Here is a 19,762-nt window from a genome sequence, read left to right on the forward strand (position 1 = left end):
AGCTCCCAGGACAGACGCGGTGACCCTGACCGGCATGGGGACAGGGACCGGGTCGGAGACACGGGTGCACGCAACGCTCACACACCCACTCACACGCACAGGAACACACACACGCACGCACACACCCGCGCACACACGCACTCGGACAAGACACCACCCACCCACAGGAGGCTGCGGTGGCCTGGCACCTGTCCCGGGAGGGAGGGCCGGCGTGCGTGGGCAGGGCTTTGGCCTAGGTGGCGGCGCCCTGGAGCTGCCGGAGGAGCCCGGGGAGCCCGAGGACCTGCCGGTGAGGTGTCAGCAGTCCCGTTCGGCTCCCTTTCCTGCCCAGCACCCGGTCTGGCCTGGGGGCCTGCCAGGGATTCTTTCATGGGTCTAGTCTTCTGGTGTGGGGTATGGGGTGTGGGGTGTGGGGTGTGGGGTGTGGCGTGGGGCCGGGGGCGGGGCGGGGGCCTCTCTTGGCCCGGTGTGCGGCGCCTCCGGTCTTTCTCGGAGCGAGACAGCCCCGCGCTTGCCGTGGCTGCTCCCGGGAGACGCAGGGTGGAGCCGAGTGCCCAAGGCGCCGGGAGCCCACGAGGGTCGGCCATCTGGCGTCCTGGGCACCTCGGCCCGGGCGCGGGGCCCCAGGGGCGAAGGGGAGGTGGTCGGTGAGAAGGAAGGGAATGCCCTTCCGGCCTGAGCGGAGCCCAGGCCCGGTGGAGAGAAGGGGCAGGGTGGGCCCAGGTCGCGGGGGCGCCGGGAGGGGTGGGGCGGTGGGGCGGGCTGCCGGTGGGCTTTGGAGCTGGGGGCAGCCCGAGGGCCTCGCTAGGGGATCCAGGGCCCAGGGCCCGGGCCCGGGCGCACAGGCCCGAGGAGAGGTTGCCCGAGCCCGGGGTCGAGGCCCGCTCCTGCCTCCTGTCCCCCACAACCCCGGCCCCGGCCCGCCCCTCCCCGCCCTCCTCCCACAGCCCGTCGGCCCCCACCCCCTCCCCGCGTCCATGGCCGTGGTCCTCACCCCGGTCCCCCTTTCCCTGCCTCTGGCCCCCGAGCCCCCTCCAACACTGCCTCTCCCTGCCAGCAGCCCCCCAAGGTCGGCTGAGGCGCGGCTGGGCCTCGTGGCGTGGAGGCGGAAAGGCTGGGTTGTGGCCGGCCGCCCGTGCAGCGGGCCGCCCTTTTGGGGCCAGGGGCCCGCGATGCTGGGGCTGGGGTGGCCAGGGGTCGGGGGGGTCAGGGGCCCGAGGTGACCGGGCTCAGGGGCTGCGGCGTTCAGGGACTGCTGGGAGGCCGCCGCGTTGGCGGCCAAGCGAGTGGGAGGGAGGCCGAAGGGGGAGAGAAAAGAGGAAGGCCAAACAAGACAAGCGTTTGGGGGCGAAAGAAAAAGCCTACAGCACCCGGTATTCCCAGGCGGTCTCCCATCCAAGTACTAACCAGGCCCGACCCTGCTTAGCTTCCGAGATCAGACGAGATCGGGCGCGTTCAGGGTGGTATGGCCGTAGACGCCTGCCGCCGCAGCTGGCCGCCCCAAGAGCCTGCTGCGCGCTTCGCGGGCCCCGGCGCGCGCCGCGGCTCACCCCTCCGCCTGTCCTTGTCCTGGCGCCTGCCTCCCCGCCCGCCCGCCCGCCCAGGGGCCCAGACGCCTGCGGGCCCCGGGGCCTCGCCAAAGTCCCTCCGGGCACTCTCCCATCCCGGGACTCCCCAGCCCCTCCGCCCCGTGCCTCTGCAGGTGGCAAGGGGCTGTGTCCTCGGGCCCGCGCGCGGTGAGCACAGCGCCCCCCAGCGCCCACCCAGCGCCCTAGGCCTGGCCCAGCTGGCCACCTGGCCTTCCCTCCTCTCCTCTCCTCTCCTCTGCTCTCCTCTCCTCTCCTCTCCTCTGCTCTCTTATGCTCTCCTCTCCTCTGCTCTCCTCTGCTCTCCTCTACTCTCCTCCAGTCAGCTCTGCTCGGCTCGGCTCGGCTCGGCTCGGCTCGGCTCGGCTCGGCTCGGCACGGCTTGGACGGGTTCGGTTCTCCCCTCCTCTGCACCCCGCCTCGCTCCCAGCCCACCCGAGGCCACGAGGACACGGGCGATGCCACACACCAGCCCAGAAGCGGCAGCCCCGCCCCGTGACCCTTCCTCCGCGCGCTTCCCCTCGCCACCCACCCGCAACAGGCCCTGACCAGAGACACGATAGGCCGGCTCACCTACACGGACACAGGGATACCCACGGAGACACAGGGACAGACACAGACTGAGGGATGTCTGCACAGACGGCCAGAACGCAGAGCCCCAGAGACAGACTCTCCAACCCGCAGTCCCCCCCACCCCCCCAGACCCTCCACACCCCCAGCTCCCAGGACAGACGCGGTGACCCTGACCGGCATGGGGACAGGGACCGGGTCGGAGACACGGGTGCACGCAACGCTCACACACCCACTCACACGCACAGGAACACACACACGCACGCACACACCCGCGCACACACGCACTCGGACAAGACACCACCCACCCAGGAGGCTGCGGTGGCCTGGCACCTGTCCCGGGAGGGAGGGCCGGCGTGCGTGGGCAGGGCTTTGGCCTAGGTGGCGGCGCCCTGGAGCTGCCGGAGGAGCCCGGGGAGCCCGAGGACCTGCCGGTGAGGTGTCAGCAGTCCCGTTCGGCTCCCTTTCCTGCCCAGCACCCGGTCTGGCCTGGGGGCCTGCCAGGGATTCTTTCATGGGTCTAGTCTTCTGGTGTGGGGTATGGGGTGTGGGGTGTGGGGTGTGGGGTGTGGCGTGGGGCCGGGGGCGGGGCGGGGGCCTCTCTTGGCCCGGTGTGCGGCGCCTCCGGTCTTTCTCGGAGCGAGACAGCCCCGCGCTTGCCGTGGCTGCTCCCGGGAGACGCAGGGTGGAGCCGAGTGCCCAAGGCGCCGGGAGCCCACGAGGGTCGGCCATCTGGCGTCCTGGGCACCTCGGCCCGGGCGCGGGGCCCCAGGGGCGAAGGGGAGGTGGTCGGTGAGAAGGAAGGGAATGCCCTTCCGGCCTGAGCGGAGCCCAGGCCCGGTGGAGAGAAGGGGCAGGGTGGGCCCAGGTCGCGGGGGCGCCGGGAGGGGTGGGGCGGTGGGGCGGGCTGCCGGTGGGCTTTGGAGCTGGGGGCAGCCCGAGGGCCTCGCTAGGGGATCCAGGGCCCAGGGCCCGGGCCCGGGCGCACAGGCCCGAGGAGAGGTTGCCCGAGCCCGGGGTCGAGGCCCGCTCCTGCCTCCTGTCCCCCACAACCCCGGCCCCGGCCCGCCCCTCCCCGCCCTCCTCCCACAGCCCGTCGGCCCCCACCCCCTCCCCGCGTCCATGGCCGTGGTCCTCACCCCGGTCCCCCTTTCCCTGCCTCTGGCCCCCGAGCCCCCTCCAACACTGCCTCTCCCTGCCAGCAGCCCCCCAAGGTCGGCTGAGGCGCGGCTGGGCCTCGTGGCGTGGAGGCGGAAAGGCTGGGTTGTGGCCGGCCGCCCGTGCAGCGGGCCGCCCTTTTGGGGCCAGGGGCCCGCGATGCTGGGGCTGGGGTGGCCAGGGGTCGGGGGGGTCAGGGGCCCGAGGTGACCGGGCTCAGGGGCTGCGGCGTTCAGGGACTGCTGGGAGGCCGCCGCGTTGGCGGCCAAGCGAGTGGGAGGGAGGCCGAAGGGGGAGAGAAAAGAGGAAGGCCAAACAAGACAAGCGTTTGGGGGCGAAAGAAAAAGCCTACAGCACCCGGTATTCCCAGGCGGTCTCCCATCCAAGTACTAACCAGGCCCGACCCTGCTTAGCTTCCGAGATCAGACGAGATCGGGCGCGTTCAGGGTGGTATGGCCGTAGACGCCTGCCGCCGCAGCTGGCCGCCCCAAGAGCCTGCTGCGCGCTTCGCGGGCCCCGGCGCGCGCCGCGGCTCACCCCTCCGCCTGTCCTTGTCCTGGCGCCTGCCTCCCCGCCCGCCCGCCCGCCCAGGGGCCCAGACGCCTGCGGGCCCCGGGGCCTCGCCAAAGTCCCTCCGGGCACTCTCCCATCCCGGGACTCCCCAGCCCCTCCGCCCCGTGCCTCTGCAGGTGGCAAGGGGCTGTGTCCTCGGGCCCGCGCGCGGTGAGCACAGCGCCCCCCAGCGCCCACCCAGCGCCCTAGGCCTGGCCCAGCTGGCCACCTGGCCTTCCCTCCTCTCCTCTCCTCTCCTCTGCTCTCCTCTCCTCTCCTCTCCTCTGCTCTCTTATGCTCTCCTCTCCTCTGCTCTCCTCTGCTCTCCTCTACTCTCCTCCAGTCAGCTCTGCTCGGCTCGGCTCGGCTCGGCTCGGCTCGGCTCGGCTCGGCTCGGCACGGCTTGGACGGGTTCGGTTCTCCCCTCCTCTGCACCCCGCCTCGCTCCCAGCCCACCCGAGGCCACGAGGACACGGGCGATGCCACACACCAGCCCAGAAGCGGCAGCCCCGCCCCGTGACCCTTCCTCCGCGCGCTTCCCCTCGCCACCCACCCGCAACAGGCCCTGACCAGAGACACGATAGGCCGGCTCACCTACACGGACACAGGGATACCCACGGAGACACAGGGACAGACACAGACTGAGGGATGTCTGCACAGACGGCCAGAACGCAGAGCCCCAGAGACAGACTCTCCAACCCGCAGTCCCCCCCACCCCCCCAGACCCTCCACACCCCCAGCTCCCAGGACAGACGCGGTGACCCTGACCGGCATGGGGACAGGGACCGGGTCGGAGACACGGGTGCACGCAACGCTCACACACCCACTCACACGCACAGGAACACACACACGCACGCACACACCCGCGCACACACGCACTCGGACAAGACACCACCCACCCAGGAGGCTGCGGTGGCCTGGCACCTGTCCCGGGAGGGAGGGCCGGCGTGCGTGGGCAGGGCTTTGGCCTAGGTGGCGGCGCCCTGGAGCTGCCGGAGGAGCCCGGGGAGCCCGAGGACCTGCCGGTGAGGTGTCAGCAGTCCCGTTCGGCTCCCTTTCCTGCCCAGCACCCGGTCTGGCCTGGGGGCCTGCCAGGGATTCTTTCATGGGTCTAGTCTTCTGGTGTGGGGTATGGGGTGTGGGGTGTGGGGTGTGGGGTGTGGCGTGGGGCCGGGGGCGGGGCGGGGGCCTCTCTTGGCCCGGTGTGCGGCGCCTCCGGTCTTTCTCGGAGCGAGACAGCCCCGCGCTTGCCGTGGCTGCTCCCGGGAGACGCAGGGTGGAGCCGAGTGCCCAAGGCGCCGGGAGCCCACGAGGGTCGGCCATCTGGCGTCCTGGGCACCTCGGCCCGGGCGCGGGGCCCCAGGGGCGAAGGGGAGGTGGTCGGTGAGAAGGAAGGGAATGCCCTTCCGGCCTGAGCGGAGCCCAGGCCCGGTGGAGAGAAGGGGCAGGGTGGGCCCAGGTCGCGGGGGCGCCGGGAGGGGTGGGGCGGTGGGGCGGGCTGCCGGTGGGCTTTGGAGCTGGGGGCAGCCCGAGGGCCTCGCTAGGGGATCCAGGGCCCAGGGCCCGGGCCCGGGCGCACAGGCCCGAGGAGAGGTTGCCCGAGCCCGGGGTCGAGGCCCGCTCCTGCCTCCTGTCCCCCACAACCCCGGCCCCGGCCCGCCCCTCCCCGCCCTCCTCCCACAGCCCGTCGGCCCCCACCCCCTCCCCGCGTCCATGGCCGTGGTCCTCACCCCGGTCCCCCTTTCCCTGCCTCTGGCCCCCGAGCCCCCTCCAACACTGCCTCTCCCTGCCAGCAGCCCCCCAAGGTCGGCTGAGGCGCGGCTGGGCCTCGTGGCGTGGAGGCGGAAAGGCTGGGTTGTGGCCGGCCGCCCGTGCAGCGGGCCGCCCTTTTGGGGCCAGGGGCCCGCGATGCTGGGGCTGGGGTGGCCAGGGGTCGGGGGGGTCAGGGGCCCGAGGTGACCGGGCTCAGGGGCTGCGGCGTTCAGGGACTGCTGGGAGGCCGCCGCGTTGGCGGCCAAGCGAGTGGGAGGGAGGCCGAAGGGGGAGAGAAAAGAGGAAGGCCAAACAAGACAAGCGTTTGGGGGCGAAAGAAAAAGCCTACAGCACCCGGTATTCCCAGGCGGTCTCCCATCCAAGTACTAACCAGGCCCGACCCTGCTTAGCTTCCGAGATCAGACGAGATCGGGCGCGTTCAGGGTGGTATGGCCGTAGACGCCTGCCGCCGCAGCTGGCCGCCCCAAGAGCCTGCTGCGCGCTTCGCGGGCCCCGGCGCGCGCCGCGGCTCACCCCTCCGCCTGTCCTTGTCCTGGCGCCTGCCTCCCCGCCCGCCCGCCCGCCCAGGGGCCCAGACGCCTGCGGGCCCCGGGGCCTCGCCAAAGTCCCTCCGGGCACTCTCCCATCCCGGGACTCCCCAGCCCCTCCGCCCCGTGCCTCTGCAGGTGGCAAGGGGCTGTGTCCTCGGGCCCGCGCGCGGTGAGCACAGCGCCCCCCAGCGCCCACCCAGCGCCCTAGGCCTGGCCCAGCTGGCCACCTGGCCTTCCCTCCTCTCCTCTCCTCTCCTCTGCTCTCCTCTCCTCTCCTCTCCTCTGCTCTCTTATGCTCTCCTCTCCTCTGCTCTCCTCTGCTCTCCTCTACTCTCCTCCAGTCAGCTCTGCTCGGCTCGGCTCGGCTCGGCTCGGCTCGGCTCGGCTCGGCTCGGCACGGCTTGGACGGGTTCGGTTCTCCCCTCCTCTGCACCCCGCCTCGCTCCCAGCCCACCCGAGGCCACGAGGACACGGGCGATGCCACACACCAGCCCAGAAGCGGCAGCCCCGCCCCGTGACCCTTCCTCCGCGCGCTTCCCCTCGCCACCCACCCGCAACAGGCCCTGACCAGAGACACGATAGGCCGGCTCACCTACACGGACACAGGGATACCCACGGAGACACAGGGACAGACACAGACTGAGGGATGTCTGCACAGACGGCCAGAACGCAGAGCCCCAGAGACAGACTCTCCAACCCGCAGTCCCCCCCACCCCCCCAGACCCTCCACACCCCCAGCTCCCAGGACAGACGCGGTGACCCTGACCGGCATGGGGACAGGGACCGGGTCGGAGACACGGGTGCACGCAACGCTCACACACCCACTCACACGCACAGGAACACACACACGCACGCACACACCCGCGCACACACGCACTCGGACAAGACACCACCCACCCAGGAGGCTGCGGTGGCCTGGCACCTGTCCCGGGAGGGAGGGCCGGCGTGCGTGGGCAGGGCTTTGGCCTAGGTGGCGGCGCCCTGGAGCTGCCGGAGGAGCCCGGGGAGCCCGAGGACCTGCCGGTGAGGTGTCAGCAGTCCCGTTCGGCTCCCTTTCCTGCCCAGCACCCGGTCTGGCCTGGGGGCCTGCCAGGGATTCTTTCATGGGTCTAGTCTTCTGGTGTGGGGTATGGGGTGTGGGGTGTGGGGTGTGGGGTGTGGCGTGGGGCCGGGGGCGGGGCGGGGGCCTCTCTTGGCCCGGTGTGCGGCGCCTCCGGTCTTTCTCGGAGCGAGACAGCCCCGCGCTTGCCGTGGCTGCTCCCGGGAGACGCAGGGTGGAGCCGAGTGCCCAAGGCGCCGGGAGCCCACGAGGGTCGGCCATCTGGCGTCCTGGGCACCTCGGCCCGGGCGCGGGGCCCCAGGGGCGAAGGGGAGGTGGTCGGTGAGAAGGAAGGGAATGCCCTTCCGGCCTGAGCGGAGCCCAGGCCCGGTGGAGAGAAGGGGCAGGGTGGGCCCAGGTCGCGGGGGCGCCGGGAGGGGTGGGGCGGTGGGGCGGGCTGCCGGTGGGCTTTGGAGCTGGGGGCAGCCCGAGGGCCTCGCTAGGGGATCCAGGGCCCAGGGCCCGGGCCCGGGCGCACAGGCCCGAGGAGAGGTTGCCCGAGCCCGGGGTCGAGGCCCGCTCCTGCCTCCTGTCCCCCACAACCCCGGCCCCGGCCCGCCCCTCCCCGCCCTCCTCCCACAGCCCGTCGGCCCCCACCCCCTCCCCGCGTCCATGGCCGTGGTCCTCACCCCGGTCCCCCTTTCCCTGCCTCTGGCCCCCGAGCCCCCTCCAACACTGCCTCTCCCTGCCAGCAGCCCCCCAAGGTCGGCTGAGGCGCGGCTGGGCCTCGTGGCGTGGAGGCGGAAAGGCTGGGTTGTGGCCGGCCGCCCGTGCAGCGGGCCGCCCTTTTGGGGCCAGGGGCCCGCGATGCTGGGGCTGGGGTGGCCAGGGGTCGGGGGGGTCAGGGGCCCGAGGTGACCGGGCTCAGGGGCTGCGGCGTTCAGGGACTGCTGGGAGGCCGCCGCGTTGGCGGCCAAGCGAGTGGGAGGGAGGCCGAAGGGGGAGAGAAAAGAGGAAGGCCAAACAAGACAAGCGTTTGGGGGCGAAAGAAAAAGCCTACAGCACCCGGTATTCCCAGGCGGTCTCCCATCCAAGTACTAACCAGGCCCGACCCTGCTTAGCTTCCGAGATCAGACGAGATCGGGCGCGTTCAGGGTGGTATGGCCGTAGACGCCTGCCGCCGCAGCTGGCCGCCCCAAGAGCCTGCTGCGCGCTTCGCGGGCCCCGGCGCGCGCCGCGGCTCACCCCTCCGCCTGTCCTTGTCCTGGCGCCTGCCTCCCCGCCCGCCCGCCCGCCCAGGGGCCCAGACGCCTGCGGGCCCCGGGGCCTCGCCAAAGTCCCTCCGGGCACTCTCCCATCCCGGGACTCCCCAGCCCCTCCGCCCCGTGCCTCTGCAGGTGGCAAGGGGCTGTGTCCTCGGGCCCGCGCGCGGTGAGCACAGCGCCCCCCAGCGCCCACCCAGCGCCCTAGGCCTGGCCCAGCTGGCCACCTGGCCTTCCCTCCTCTCCTCTCCTCTCCTCTGCTCTCCTCTCCTCTCCTCTCCTCTGCTCTCTTATGCTCTCCTCTCCTCTGCTCTCCTCTGCTCTCCTCTACTCTCCTCCAGTCAGCTCTGCTCGGCTCGGCTCGGCTCGGCTCGGCTCGGCTCGGCTCGGCTCGGCACGGCTTGGACGGGTTCGGTTCTCCCCTCCTCTGCACCCCGCCTCGCTCCCAGCCCACCCGAGGCCACGAGGACACGGGCGATGCCACACACCAGCCCAGAAGCGGCAGCCCCGCCCCGTGACCCTTCCTCCGCGCGCTTCCCCTCGCCACCCACCCGCAACAGGCCCTGACCAGAGACACGATAGGCCGGCTCACCTACACGGACACAGGGATACCCACGGAGACACAGGGACAGACACAGACTGAGGGATGTCTGCACAGACGGCCAGAACGCAGAGCCCCAGAGACAGACTCTCCAACCCGCAGTCCCCCCCACCCCCCCAGACCCTCCACACCCCCAGCTCCCAGGACAGACGCGGTGACCCTGACCGGCATGGGGACAGGGACCGGGTCGGAGACACGGGTGCACGCAACGCTCACACACCCACTCACACGCACAGGAACACACACACGCACGCACACACCCGCGCACACACGCACTCGGACAAGACACCACCCACCCAGGAGGCTGCGGTGGCCTGGCACCTGTCCCGGGAGGGAGGGCCGGCGTGCGTGGGCAGGGCTTTGGCCTAGGTGGCGGCGCCCTGGAGCTGCCGGAGGAGCCCGGGGAGCCCGAGGACCTGCCGGTGAGGTGTCAGCAGTCCCGTTCGGCTCCCTTTCCTGCCCAGCACCCGGTCTGGCCTGGGGGCCTGCCAGGGATTCTTTCATGGGTCTAGTCTTCTGGTGTGGGGTATGGGGTGTGGGGTGTGGGGTGTGGGGTGTGGCGTGGGGCCGGGGGCGGGGCGGGGGCCTCTCTTGGCCCGGTGTGCGGCGCCTCCGGTCTTTCTCGGAGCGAGACAGCCCCGCGCTTGCCGTGGCTGCTCCCGGGAGACGCAGGGTGGAGCCGAGTGCCCAAGGCGCCGGGAGCCCACGAGGGTCGGCCATCTGGCGTCCTGGGCACCTCGGCCCGGGCGCGGGGCCCCAGGGGCGAAGGGGAGGTGGTCGGTGAGAAGGAAGGGAATGCCCTTCCGGCCTGAGCGGAGCCCAGGCCCGGTGGAGAGAAGGGGCAGGGTGGGCCCAGGTCGCGGGGGCGCCGGGAGGGGTGGGGCGGTGGGGCGGGCTGCCGGTGGGCTTTGGAGCTGGGGGCAGCCCGAGGGCCTCGCTAGGGGATCCAGGGCCCAGGGCCCGGGCCCGGGCGCACAGGCCCGAGGAGAGGTTGCCCGAGCCCGGGGTCGAGGCCCGCTCCTGCCTCCTGTCCCCCACAACCCCGGCCCCGGCCCGCCCCTCCCCGCCCTCCTCCCACAGCCCGTCGGCCCCCACCCCCTCCCCGCGTCCATGGCCGTGGTCCTCACCCCGGTCCCCCTTTCCCTGCCTCTGGCCCCCGAGCCCCCTCCAACACTGCCTCTCCCTGCCAGCAGCCCCCCAAGGTCGGCTGAGGCGCGGCTGGGCCTCGTGGCGTGGAGGCGGAAAGGCTGGGTTGTGGCCGGCCGCCCGTGCAGCGGGCCGCCCTTTTGGGGCCAGGGGCCCGCGATGCTGGGGCTGGGGTGGCCAGGGGTCGGGGGGGTCAGGGGCCCGAGGTGACCGGGCTCAGGGGCTGCGGCGTTCAGGGACTGCTGGGAGGCCGCCGCGTTGGCGGCCAAGCGAGTGGGAGGGAGGCCGAAGGGGGAGAGAAAAGAGGAAGGCCAAACAAGACAAGCGTTTGGGGGCGAAAGAAAAAGCCTACAGCACCCGGTATTCCCAGGCGGTCTCCCATCCAAGTACTAACCAGGCCCGACCCTGCTTAGCTTCCGAGATCAGACGAGATCGGGCGCGTTCAGGGTGGTATGGCCGTAGACGCCTGCCGCCGCAGCTGGCCGCCCCAAGAGCCTGCTGCGCGCTTCGCGGGCCCCGGCGCGCGCCGCGGCTCACCCCTCCGCCTGTCCTTGTCCTGGCGCCTGCCTCCCCGCCCGCCCGCCCGCCCAGGGGCCCAGACGCCTGCGGGCCCCGGGGCCTCGCCAAAGTCCCTCCGGGCACTCTCCCATCCCGGGACTCCCCAGCCCCTCCGCCCCGTGCCTCTGCAGGTGGCAAGGGGCTGTGTCCTCGGGCCCGCGCGCGGTGAGCACAGCGCCCCCCAGCGCCCACCCAGCGCCCTAGGCCTGGCCCAGCTGGCCACCTGGCCTTCCCTCCTCTCCTCTCCTCTCCTCTGCTCTCCTCTCCTCTCCTCTCCTCTGCTCTCTTATGCTCTCCTCTCCTCTGCTCTCCTCTGCTCTCCTCTACTCTCCTCCAGTCAGCTCTGCTCGGCTCTGCTCGGCTCGGCTCGGCTCGGCTCGGCTCGGCTCGGCACGGCTTGGACGGGTTCGGTTCTCCCCTCCTCTGCACCCCGCCTCGCTCCCAGCCCACCCGAGGCCACGAGGACACGGGCGATGCCACACACCAGCCCAGAAGCGGCAGCCCCGCCCCGTGACCCTTCCTCCGCGCGCTTCCCCTCGCCACCCACCCGCAACAGGCCCTGACCAGAGACACGATAGGCCGGCTCACCTACACGGACACAGGGATACCCACGGAGACACAGGGACAGACACAGACTGAGGGATGTCTGCACAGACGGCCAGAACGCAGAGCCCCAGAGACAGACTCTCCAACCCGCAGTCCCCCCCACCCCCCCAGACCCTCCACACCCCCAGCTCCCAGGACAGACGCGGTGACCCTGACCGGCATGGGGACAGGGACCGGGTCGGAGACACGGGTGCACGCAACGCTCACACACCCACTCACACGCACAGGAACACACACACGCACGCACACACCCGCGCACACACGCACTCGGACAAGACACCACCCACCCAGGAGGCTGCGGTGGCCTGGCACCTGTCCCGGGAGGGAGGGCCGGCGTGCGTGGGCAGGGCTTTGGCCTAGGTGGCGGCGCCCTGGAGCTGCCGGAGGAGCCCGGGGAGCCCGAGGACCTGCCGGTGAGGTGTCAGCAGTCCCGTTCGGCTCCCTTTCCTGCCCAGCACCCGGTCTGGCCTGGGGGCCTGCCAGGGATTCTTTCATGGGTCTAGTCTTCTGGTGTGGGGTATGGGGTGTGGGGTGTGGGGTGTGGGGTGTGGCGTGGGGCCGGGGGCGGGGCGGGGGCCTCTCTTGGCCCGGTGTGCGGCGCCTCCGGTCTTTCTCGGAGCGAGACAGCCCCGCGCTTGCCGTGGCTGCTCCCGGGAGACGCAGGGTGGAGCCGAGTGCCCAAGGCGCCGGGAGCCCACGAGGGTCGGCCATCTGGCGTCCTGGGCACCTCGGCCCGGGCGCGGGGCCCCAGGGGCGAAGGGGAGGTGGTCGGTGAGAAGGAAGGGAATGCCCTTCCGGCCTGAGCGGAGCCCAGGCCCGGTGGAGAGAAGGGGCAGGGTGGGCCCAGGTCGCGGGGGCGCCGGGAGGGGTGGGGCGGTGGGGCGGGCTGCCGGTGGGCTTTGGAGCTGGGGGCAGCCCGAGGGCCTCGCTAGGGGATCCAGGGCCCAGGGCCCGGGCCCGGGCGCACAGGCCCGAGGAGAGGTTGCCCGAGCCCGGGGTCGAGGCCCGCTCCTGCCTCCTGTCCCCCACAACCCCGGCCCCGGCCCGCCCCTCCCCGCCCTCCTCCCACAGCCCGTCGGCCCCCACCCCCTCCCCGCGTCCATGGCCGTGGTCCTCACCCCGGTCCCCCTTTCCCTGCCTCTGGCCCCCGAGCCCCCTCCAACACTGCCTCTCCCTGCCAGCAGCCCCCCAAGGTCGGCTGAGGCGCGGCTGGGCCTCGTGGCGTGGAGGCGGAAAGGCTGGGTTGTGGCCGGCCGCCCGTGCAGCGGGCCGCCCTTTTGGGGCCAGGGGCCCGCGATGCTGGGGCTGGGGTGGCCAGGGGTCGGGGGGGTCAGGGGCCCGAGGTGACCGGGCTCAGGGGCTGCGGCGTTCAGGGACTGCTGGGAGGCCGCCGCGTTGGCGGCCAAGCGAGTGGGAGGGAGGCCGAAGGGGGAGAGAAAAGAGGAAGGCCAAACAAGACAAGCGTTTGGGGGCGAAAGAAAAAGCCTACAGCACCCGGTATTCCCAGGCGGTCTCCCATCCAAGTACTAACCAGGCCCGACCCTGCTTAGCTTCCGAGATCAGACGAGATCGGGCGCGTTCAGGGTGGTATGGCCGTAGACGCCTGCCGCCGCAGCTGGCCGCCCCAAGAGCCTGCTGCGCGCTTCGCGGGCCCCGGCGCGCGCCGCGGCTCACCCCTCCGCCTGTCCTTGTCCTGGCGCCTGCCTCCCCGCCCGCCCGCCCGCCCAGGGGCCCAGACGCCTGCGGGCCCCGGGGCCTCGCCAAAGTCCCTCCGGGCACTCTCCCATCCCGGGACTCCCCAGCCCCTCCGCCCCGTGCCTCTGCAGGTGGCAAGGGGCTGTGTCCTCGGGCCCGCGCGCGGTGAGCACAGCGCCCCCCAGCGCCCACCCAGCGCCCTAGGCCTGGCCCAGCTGGCCACCTGGCCTTCCCTCCTCTCCTCTCCTCTCCTCTGCTCTCCTCTCCTCTCCTCTCCTCTGCTCTCTTATGCTCTCCTCTCCTCTGCTCTCCTCTGCTCTCCTCTACTCTCCTCCAGTCAGCTCTGCTCGGCTCGGCTCGGCTCGGCTCGGCTCGGCTCGGCTCGGCTCGGCACGGCTTGGACGGGTTCGGTTCTCCCCTCCTCTGCACCCCGCCTCGCTCCCAGCCCACCCGAGGCCACGAGGACACGGGCGATGCCACACACCAGCCCAGAAGCGGCAGCCCCGCCCCGTGACCCTTCCTCCGCGCGCTTCCCCTCGCCACCCACCCGCAACAGGCCCTGACCAGAGACACGATAGGCCGGCTCACCTACACGGACACAGGGATACCCACGGAGACACAGGGACAGACACAGACTGAGGGATGTCTGCACAGACGGCCAGAACGCAGAGCCCCAGAGACAGACTCTCCAACCCGCAGTCCCCCCCACCCCCCCAGACCCTCCACACCCCCAGCTCCCAGGACAGACGCGGTGACCCTGACCGGCATGGGGACAGGGACCGGGTCGGAGACACGGGTGCACGCAACGCTCACACACCCACTCACACGCACAGGAACACACACACGCACGCACACACCCGCGCACACACGCACTCGGACAAGACACCACCCACCCAGGAGGCTGCGGTGGCCTGGCACCTGTCCCGGGAGGGAGGGCCGGCGTGCGTGGGCAGGGCTTTGGCCTAGGTGGCGGCGCCCTGGAGCTGCCGGAGGAGCCCGGGGAGCCCGAGGACCTGCCGGTGAGGTGTCAGCAGTCCCGTTCGGCTCCCTTTCCTGCCCAGCACCCGGTCTGGCCTGGGGGCCTGCCAGGGATTCTTTCATGGGTCTAGTCTTCTGGTGTGGGGTATGGGGTGTGGGGTGTGGGGTGTGGGGTGTGGCGTGGGGCCGGGGGCGGGGCGGGGGCCTCTCTTGGCCCGGTGTGCGGCGCCTCCGGTCTTTCTCGGAGCGAGACAGCCCCGCGCTTGCCGTGGCTGCTCCCGGGAGACGCAGGGTGGAGCCGAGTGCCCAAGGCGCCGGGAGCCCACGAGGGTCGGCCATCTGGCGTCCTGGGCACCTCGGCCCGGGCGCGGGGCCCCAGGGGCGAAGGGGAGGTGGTCGGTGAGAAGGAAGGGAATGCCCTTCCGGCCTGAGCGGAGCCCAGGCCCGGTGGAGAGAAGGGGCAGGGTGGGCCCAGGTCGCGGGGGCGCCGGGAGGGGTGGGGCGGTGGGGCGGGCTGCCGGTGGGCTTTGGAGCTGGGGGCAGCCCGAGGGCCTCGCTAGGGGATCCAGGGCCCAGGGCCCGGGCCCGGGCGCACAGGCCCGAGGAGAGGTTGCCCGAGCCCGGGGTCGAGGCCCGCTCCTGCCTCCTGTCCCCCACAACCCCGGCCCCGGCCCGCCCCTCCCCGCCCTCCTCCCACAGCCCGTCGGCCCCCACCCCCTCCCCGCGTCCATGGCCGTGGTCCTCACCCCGGTCCCCCTTTCCCTGCCTCTGGCCCCCGAGCCCCCTCCAACACTGCCTCTCCCTGCCAGCAGCCCCCCAAGGTCGGCTGAGGCGCGGCTGGGCCTCGTGGCGTGGAGGCGGAAAGGCTGGGTTGTGGCCGGCCGCCCGTGCAGCGGGCCGCCCTTTTGGGGCCAGGGGCCCGCGATGCTGGGGCTGGGGTGGCCAGGGGTCGGGGGGGTCAGGGGCCCGAGGTGACCGGGCTCAGGGGCTGCGGCGTTCAGGGACTGCTGGGAGGCCGCCGCGTTGGCGGCCAAGCGAGTGGGAGGGAGGCCGAAGGGGGAGAGAAAAGAGGAAGGCCAAACAAGACAAGCGTTTGGGGGCGAAAGAAAAAGCCTACAGCACCCGGTATTCCCAGGCGGTCTCCCATCCAAGTACTAACCAGGCCCGACCCTGCTTAGCTTCCGAGATCAGACGAGATCGGGCGCGTTCAGGGTGGTATGGCCGTAGACGCCTGCCGCCGCAGCTGGCCGCCCCAAGAGCCTGCTGCGCGCTTCGCGGGCCCCGGCGCGCGCCGCGGCTCACCCCTCCGCCTGTCCTTGTCCTGGCGCCTGCCTCCCCGCCCGCCCGCCCGCCCAGGGGCCCAGACGCCTGCGGGCCCCGGGGCCTCGCCAAAGTCCCTCCGGGCACTCTCCCATCCCGGGACTCCCCAGCCCCTCCGCCCCGTGCCTCTGCAGGTGGCAAGGGGCTGTGTCCTCGGGCCCGCGCGCGGTGAGCACAGCGCCCCCCAGCGCCCACCCAGCGCCCTAGGCCTGGCCCAGCTGGCCACCTGGCCTTCCCTCCTCTCCTCTCCTCTCCTCTGCTCTCCTCTCCTCTCCTCTCCTCTGCTCTCTTATGCTCTCCTCTCCTCTGCTCTCCTCTGCTCTCCTCTACTCTCCTCCAGTCAGCTCTGCTCGGCTCGGCTCGGCTCGGCTCGGCTCGGCTCGGCACGGCTTGGACGGGTTCGGTTCTCCCCTCCTCTGCACCCCGCCTCGCTCCCAGCCCACCCGAGGCCACGAGGACACGGGCGATGCCACACACCAGCCCAGAAGCGGCAGCCCCGCCCCGTGACCCTTCCTCCGCGCGCTTCCCCTCGCCACCCACCCGCAACAGGCCCTGACCAGAGACACGATAGGCCGGCTCACCTACACGGACACAGGGATACCCACGGAGACACAGGGACAGACACAGACTGAGGGATGTCTGCACAGACGGCCAGAACGCAGAGCCCCAGAGACAGACTCTCCAACCCGCAGTCCCCCCCACCCCCCCAGACCCTCCACACCCCCAGCTCCCAGGACAGACGCGGTGACCCTGACCGGCATGGGGACAGGGACCGGGTCGGAGACACGGGTGCACGCAACGCTCACACACCCACTCACACGCACAGGAACACACACACGCACGCACACACCCGCGCACACACGCACTCGGACAAGACACCACCCACCCAGGAGGCTGCGGTGGCCTGGCACCTGTCCCGGGAGGGAGGGCCGGCGTGCGTGGGCAGGGCTTTGGCCTAGGTGGCGGCGCCCTGGAGCTGCCGGAGGAGCCCGGGGAGCCCGAGGACCTGCCGGTGAGGTGTCAGCAGTCCCGTTCGGCTCCCTTTCCTGCCCAGCACCCGGTCTGGCCTGGGGGCCTGCCAGGGATTCTTTCATGGGTCTAGTCTTCTGGTGTGGGGTATGGGGTGTGGGGTGTGGGGTGTGGGGTGTGGCGTGGGGCCGGGGGCGGGGCGGGGGCCTCTCTTGGCCCGGTGTGCGGCGCCTCCGGTCTTTCTCGGAGCGAGACAGCCCCGCGCTTGCCGTGGCTGCTCCCGGGAGACGCAGGGTGGAGCCGAGTGCCCAAGGCGCCGGGAGCCCACGAGGGTCGGCCATCTGGCGTCCTGGGCACCTCGGCCCGGGCGCGGGGCCCCAGGGGCGAAGGGGAGGTGGTCGGTGAGAAGGAAGGGAATGCCCTTCCGGCCTGAGCGGAGCCCAGGCCCGGTGGAGAGAAGGGGCAGGGTGGGCCCAGGTCGCGGGGGCGCCGGGAGGGGTGGGGCGGTGGGGCGGGCTGCCGGTGGGCTTTGGAGCTGGGGGCAGCCCGAGGGCCTCGCTAGGGGATCCAGGGCCCAGGGCCCGGGCCCGGGCGCACAGGCCCGAGGAGAGGTTGCCCGAGCCCGGGGTCGAGGCCCGCTCCTGCCTCCTGTCCCCCACAACCCCGGCCCCGGCCCGCCCCTCCCCGCCCTCCTCCCACAGCCCGTCGGCCCCCACCCCCTCCCCGCGTCCATGGCCGTGGTCCTCACCCCGGTCCCCCTTTCCCTGCCTCTGGCCCCCGAGCCCCCTCCAACACTGCCTCTCCCTGCCAGCAGCCCCCCAAGGTCGGCTGAGGCGCGGCTGGGCCTCGTGGCGTGGAGGCGGAAAGGCTGGGTTGTGGCCGGCCGCCCGTGCAGCGGGCCGCCCTTTTGGGGCCAGGGGCCCGCGATGCTGGGGCTGGGGTGGCCAGGGGTCGGGGGGGTCAGGGGCCCGAGGTGACCGGGCTCAGGGGCTGCGGCGTTCAGGGACTGCTGGGAGGCCGCCGCGTTGGCGGCCAAGCGAGTGGGAGGGAGGCCGAAGGGGGAGAGAAAAGAGGAAGGCCAAACAAGACAAGCGTTTGGGGGCGAAAGAAAAAGCCTACAGCACCCGGTATTCCCAGGCGGTCTCCCATCCAAGTACTAACCAGGCCCGACCCTGCTTAGCTTCCGAGATCAGACGAGATCGGGCGCGTTCAGGGTGGTATGGCCGTAGACGCCTGCCGCCGCAGCTGGCCGCCCCAAGAGCCTGCTGCGCGCTTCGCGGGCCCCGGCGCGCGCCGCGGCTCACCCCTCCGCCTGTCCTTGTCCTGGCGCCTGCCTCCCCGCCCGCCCGCCCGCCCAGGGGCCCAGACGCCTGCGGGCCCCGGGGCCTCGCCAAAGTCCCTCCGGGCACTCTCCCATCCCGGGACTCCCCAGCCCCTCCGCCCCGTGCCTCTGCAGGTGGCAAGGGGCTGTGTCCTCGGGCCCGCGCGCGGTGAGCACAGCGCCCCCCAGCGCCCACCCAGCGCCCTAGGCCTGGCCCAGCTGGCCACCTGGCCTTCCCTCCTCTCCTCTCCTCTCCTCTGCTCTCCTCTCCTCTCCTCTCCTCTGCTCTCTTATGCTCTCCTCTCCTCTGCTCTCCTCTGCTCTCCTCTACTCTCCTCCAGTCAGCTCTGCTCGGCTCGGCTCGGCTCGGCTCGGCTCGGCTCGGCTCGGCTCGGCACGGCTTGGACGGGTTCGGTTCTCCCCTCCTCTGCACCCCGCCTCGCTCCCAGCCCACCCGAGGCCACGAGGACACGGGCGATGCCACACACCAGCCCAGAAGCGGCAGCCCCGCCCCGTGACCCTTCCTCCGCGCGCTTCCCCTCGCCACCCACCCGCAACAGGCCCTGACCAGAGACACGATAGGCCGGCTCACCTACACGGACACAGGGATACCCACGGAGACACAGGGACAGACACAGACTGAGGGATGTCTGCACAGACGGCCAGAACGCAGAGCCCCAGAGACAGACTCTCCAACCCGCAGTCCCCCCCACCCCCCCAGACCCTCCACACCCCCAGCTCCCAGGACAGACGCGGTGACCCTGACCGGCATGGGGACAGGGACCGGGTCGGAGACACGGGTGCACGCAACGCTCACACACCCACTCACACGCACAGGAACACACACACGCACGCACACACCCGCGCACACACGCACTCGGACAAGACACCACCCACCCAGGAGGCTGCGGTGGCCTGGCACCTGTCCCGGGAGGGAGGGCCGGCGTGCGTGGGCAGGGCTTTGGCCTAGGTGGCGGCGCCCTGGAGCTGCCGGAGGAGCCCGGGGAGCCCGAGGACCTGCCGGTGAGGTGTCAGCAGTCCCGTTCGGCTCCCTTTCCTGCCCAGCACCCGGTCTGGCCTGGGGGCCTGCCAGGGATTCTTTCATGGGTCTAGTCTTCTGGTGTGGGGTATGGGGTGTGGGGTGTGGGGTGTGGGGTGTGGCGTGGGGCCGGGGGCGGGGCGGGGGCCTCTCTTGGCCCGGTGTGCGGCGCCTCCGGTCTTTCTCGGAGCGAGACAGCCCCGCGCTTGCCGTGGCTGCTCCCGGGAGACGCAGGGTGGAGCCGAGTGCCCAAGGCGCCGGGAGCCCACGAGGGTCGGCCATCTGGCGTCCTGGGCACCTCGGCCCGGGCGCGGGGCCCCAGGGGCGAAGGGGAGGTGGTCGGTGAGAAGGAAGGGAATGCCCTTCCGGCCTGAGCGGAGCCCAGGCCCGGTGGAGAGAAGGGGCAGGGTGGGCCCAGGTCGCGGGGGCGCCGGGAGGGGTGGGGCGGTGGGGCGGGCTGCCGGTGGGCTTTGGAGCTGGGGGCAGCCCGAGGGCCTCGCTAGGGGATCCAGGGCCCAGGGCCCGGGCCCGGGCGCACAGGCCCGAGGAGAGGTTGCCCGAGCCCGGGGTCGAGGCCCGCTCCTGCCTCCTGTCCCCCACAACCCCGGCCCCGGCCCGCCCCTCCCCGCCCTCCTCCCACAGCCCGTCGGCCCCCACCCCCTCCCCGCGTCCATGGCCGTGGTCCTCACCCCGGTCCCCCTTTCCCTGCCTCTGGCCCCCGAGCCCCCTCCAACACTGCCTCTCCCTGCCAGCAGCCCCCCAAGGTCGGCTGAGGCGCGGCTGGGCCTCGTGGCGTGGAGGCGGAAAGGCTGGGTTGTGGCCGGCCGCCCGTGCAGCGGGCCGCCCTTTTGGGGCCAGGGGCCCGCGATGCTGGGGCTGGGGTGGCCAGGGGTCGGGGGGGTCAGGGGCCCGAGGTGACCGGGCTCAGGGGCTGCGGCGTTCAGGGACTGCTGGGAGGCCGCCGCGTTGGCGGCCAAGCGAGTGGGAGGGAGGCCGAAGGGGGAGAGAAAAGAGGAAGGCCAAACAAGACAAGCGTTTGGGGGCGAAAGAAAAAGCCTA

The 19,762-nt window shown here is 72.5% G+C and overlaps 8 non-coding genes across 8 annotated transcripts; all 8 read right to left on the reverse strand.

Moving 5' to 3' along the window:
- Nucleotides 1-1,358: 1,358 nt before the first annotated feature.
- On the reverse strand, nt 1,359-1,477 carry LOC122898064. The gene has a single exon (XR_006382801.1). It is a non-coding gene; the product is annotated as a 5S ribosomal RNA (ribosomal RNA).
- A 2,182-nt stretch (nt 1,478-3,659) lies between these two features.
- On the reverse strand, nt 3,660-3,778 carry LOC122898066. Its single transcript, XR_006382802.1, has one exon. It is a non-coding gene; the product is annotated as a 5S ribosomal RNA (ribosomal RNA).
- Nucleotides 3,779-5,960: 2,182 nt separating this feature from the next.
- LOC122898067 lies at nt 5,961-6,079 on the reverse strand. The gene has a single exon (XR_006382803.1). It is a non-coding gene; the product is annotated as a 5S ribosomal RNA (ribosomal RNA).
- Nucleotides 6,080-8,261: 2,182 nt separating this feature from the next.
- LOC122898068 lies at nt 8,262-8,380 on the reverse strand. Its single transcript, XR_006382804.1, has one exon. It is a non-coding gene; the product is annotated as a 5S ribosomal RNA (ribosomal RNA).
- Nucleotides 8,381-10,562: 2,182 nt separating this feature from the next.
- On the reverse strand, nt 10,563-10,681 carry LOC122898070. The gene has a single exon (XR_006382806.1). It is a non-coding gene; the product is annotated as a 5S ribosomal RNA (ribosomal RNA).
- A 2,182-nt stretch (nt 10,682-12,863) lies between these two features.
- LOC122898071 lies at nt 12,864-12,982 on the reverse strand. The gene has a single exon (XR_006382808.1). It is a non-coding gene; the product is annotated as a 5S ribosomal RNA (ribosomal RNA).
- A 2,182-nt stretch (nt 12,983-15,164) lies between these two features.
- Nucleotides 15,165-15,283, reverse strand: LOC122898072. The gene has a single exon (XR_006382809.1). It is a non-coding gene; the product is annotated as a 5S ribosomal RNA (ribosomal RNA).
- A 2,172-nt stretch (nt 15,284-17,455) lies between these two features.
- On the reverse strand, nt 17,456-17,574 carry LOC122898073. Its single transcript, XR_006382810.1, has one exon. It is a non-coding gene; the product is annotated as a 5S ribosomal RNA (ribosomal RNA).
- Between the last annotated feature and the right edge of the window lie 2,188 nt (nt 17,575-19,762).

Source organism: Neovison vison, unplaced genomic scaffold, assembly GCF_020171115.1.
Source record: "Neovison vison isolate M4711 unplaced genomic scaffold, ASM_NN_V1 Scaffold_122, whole genome shotgun sequence".
Lineage (NCBI taxonomy): Eukaryota > Metazoa > Chordata > Mammalia > Carnivora > Mustelidae > Neogale > Neogale vison.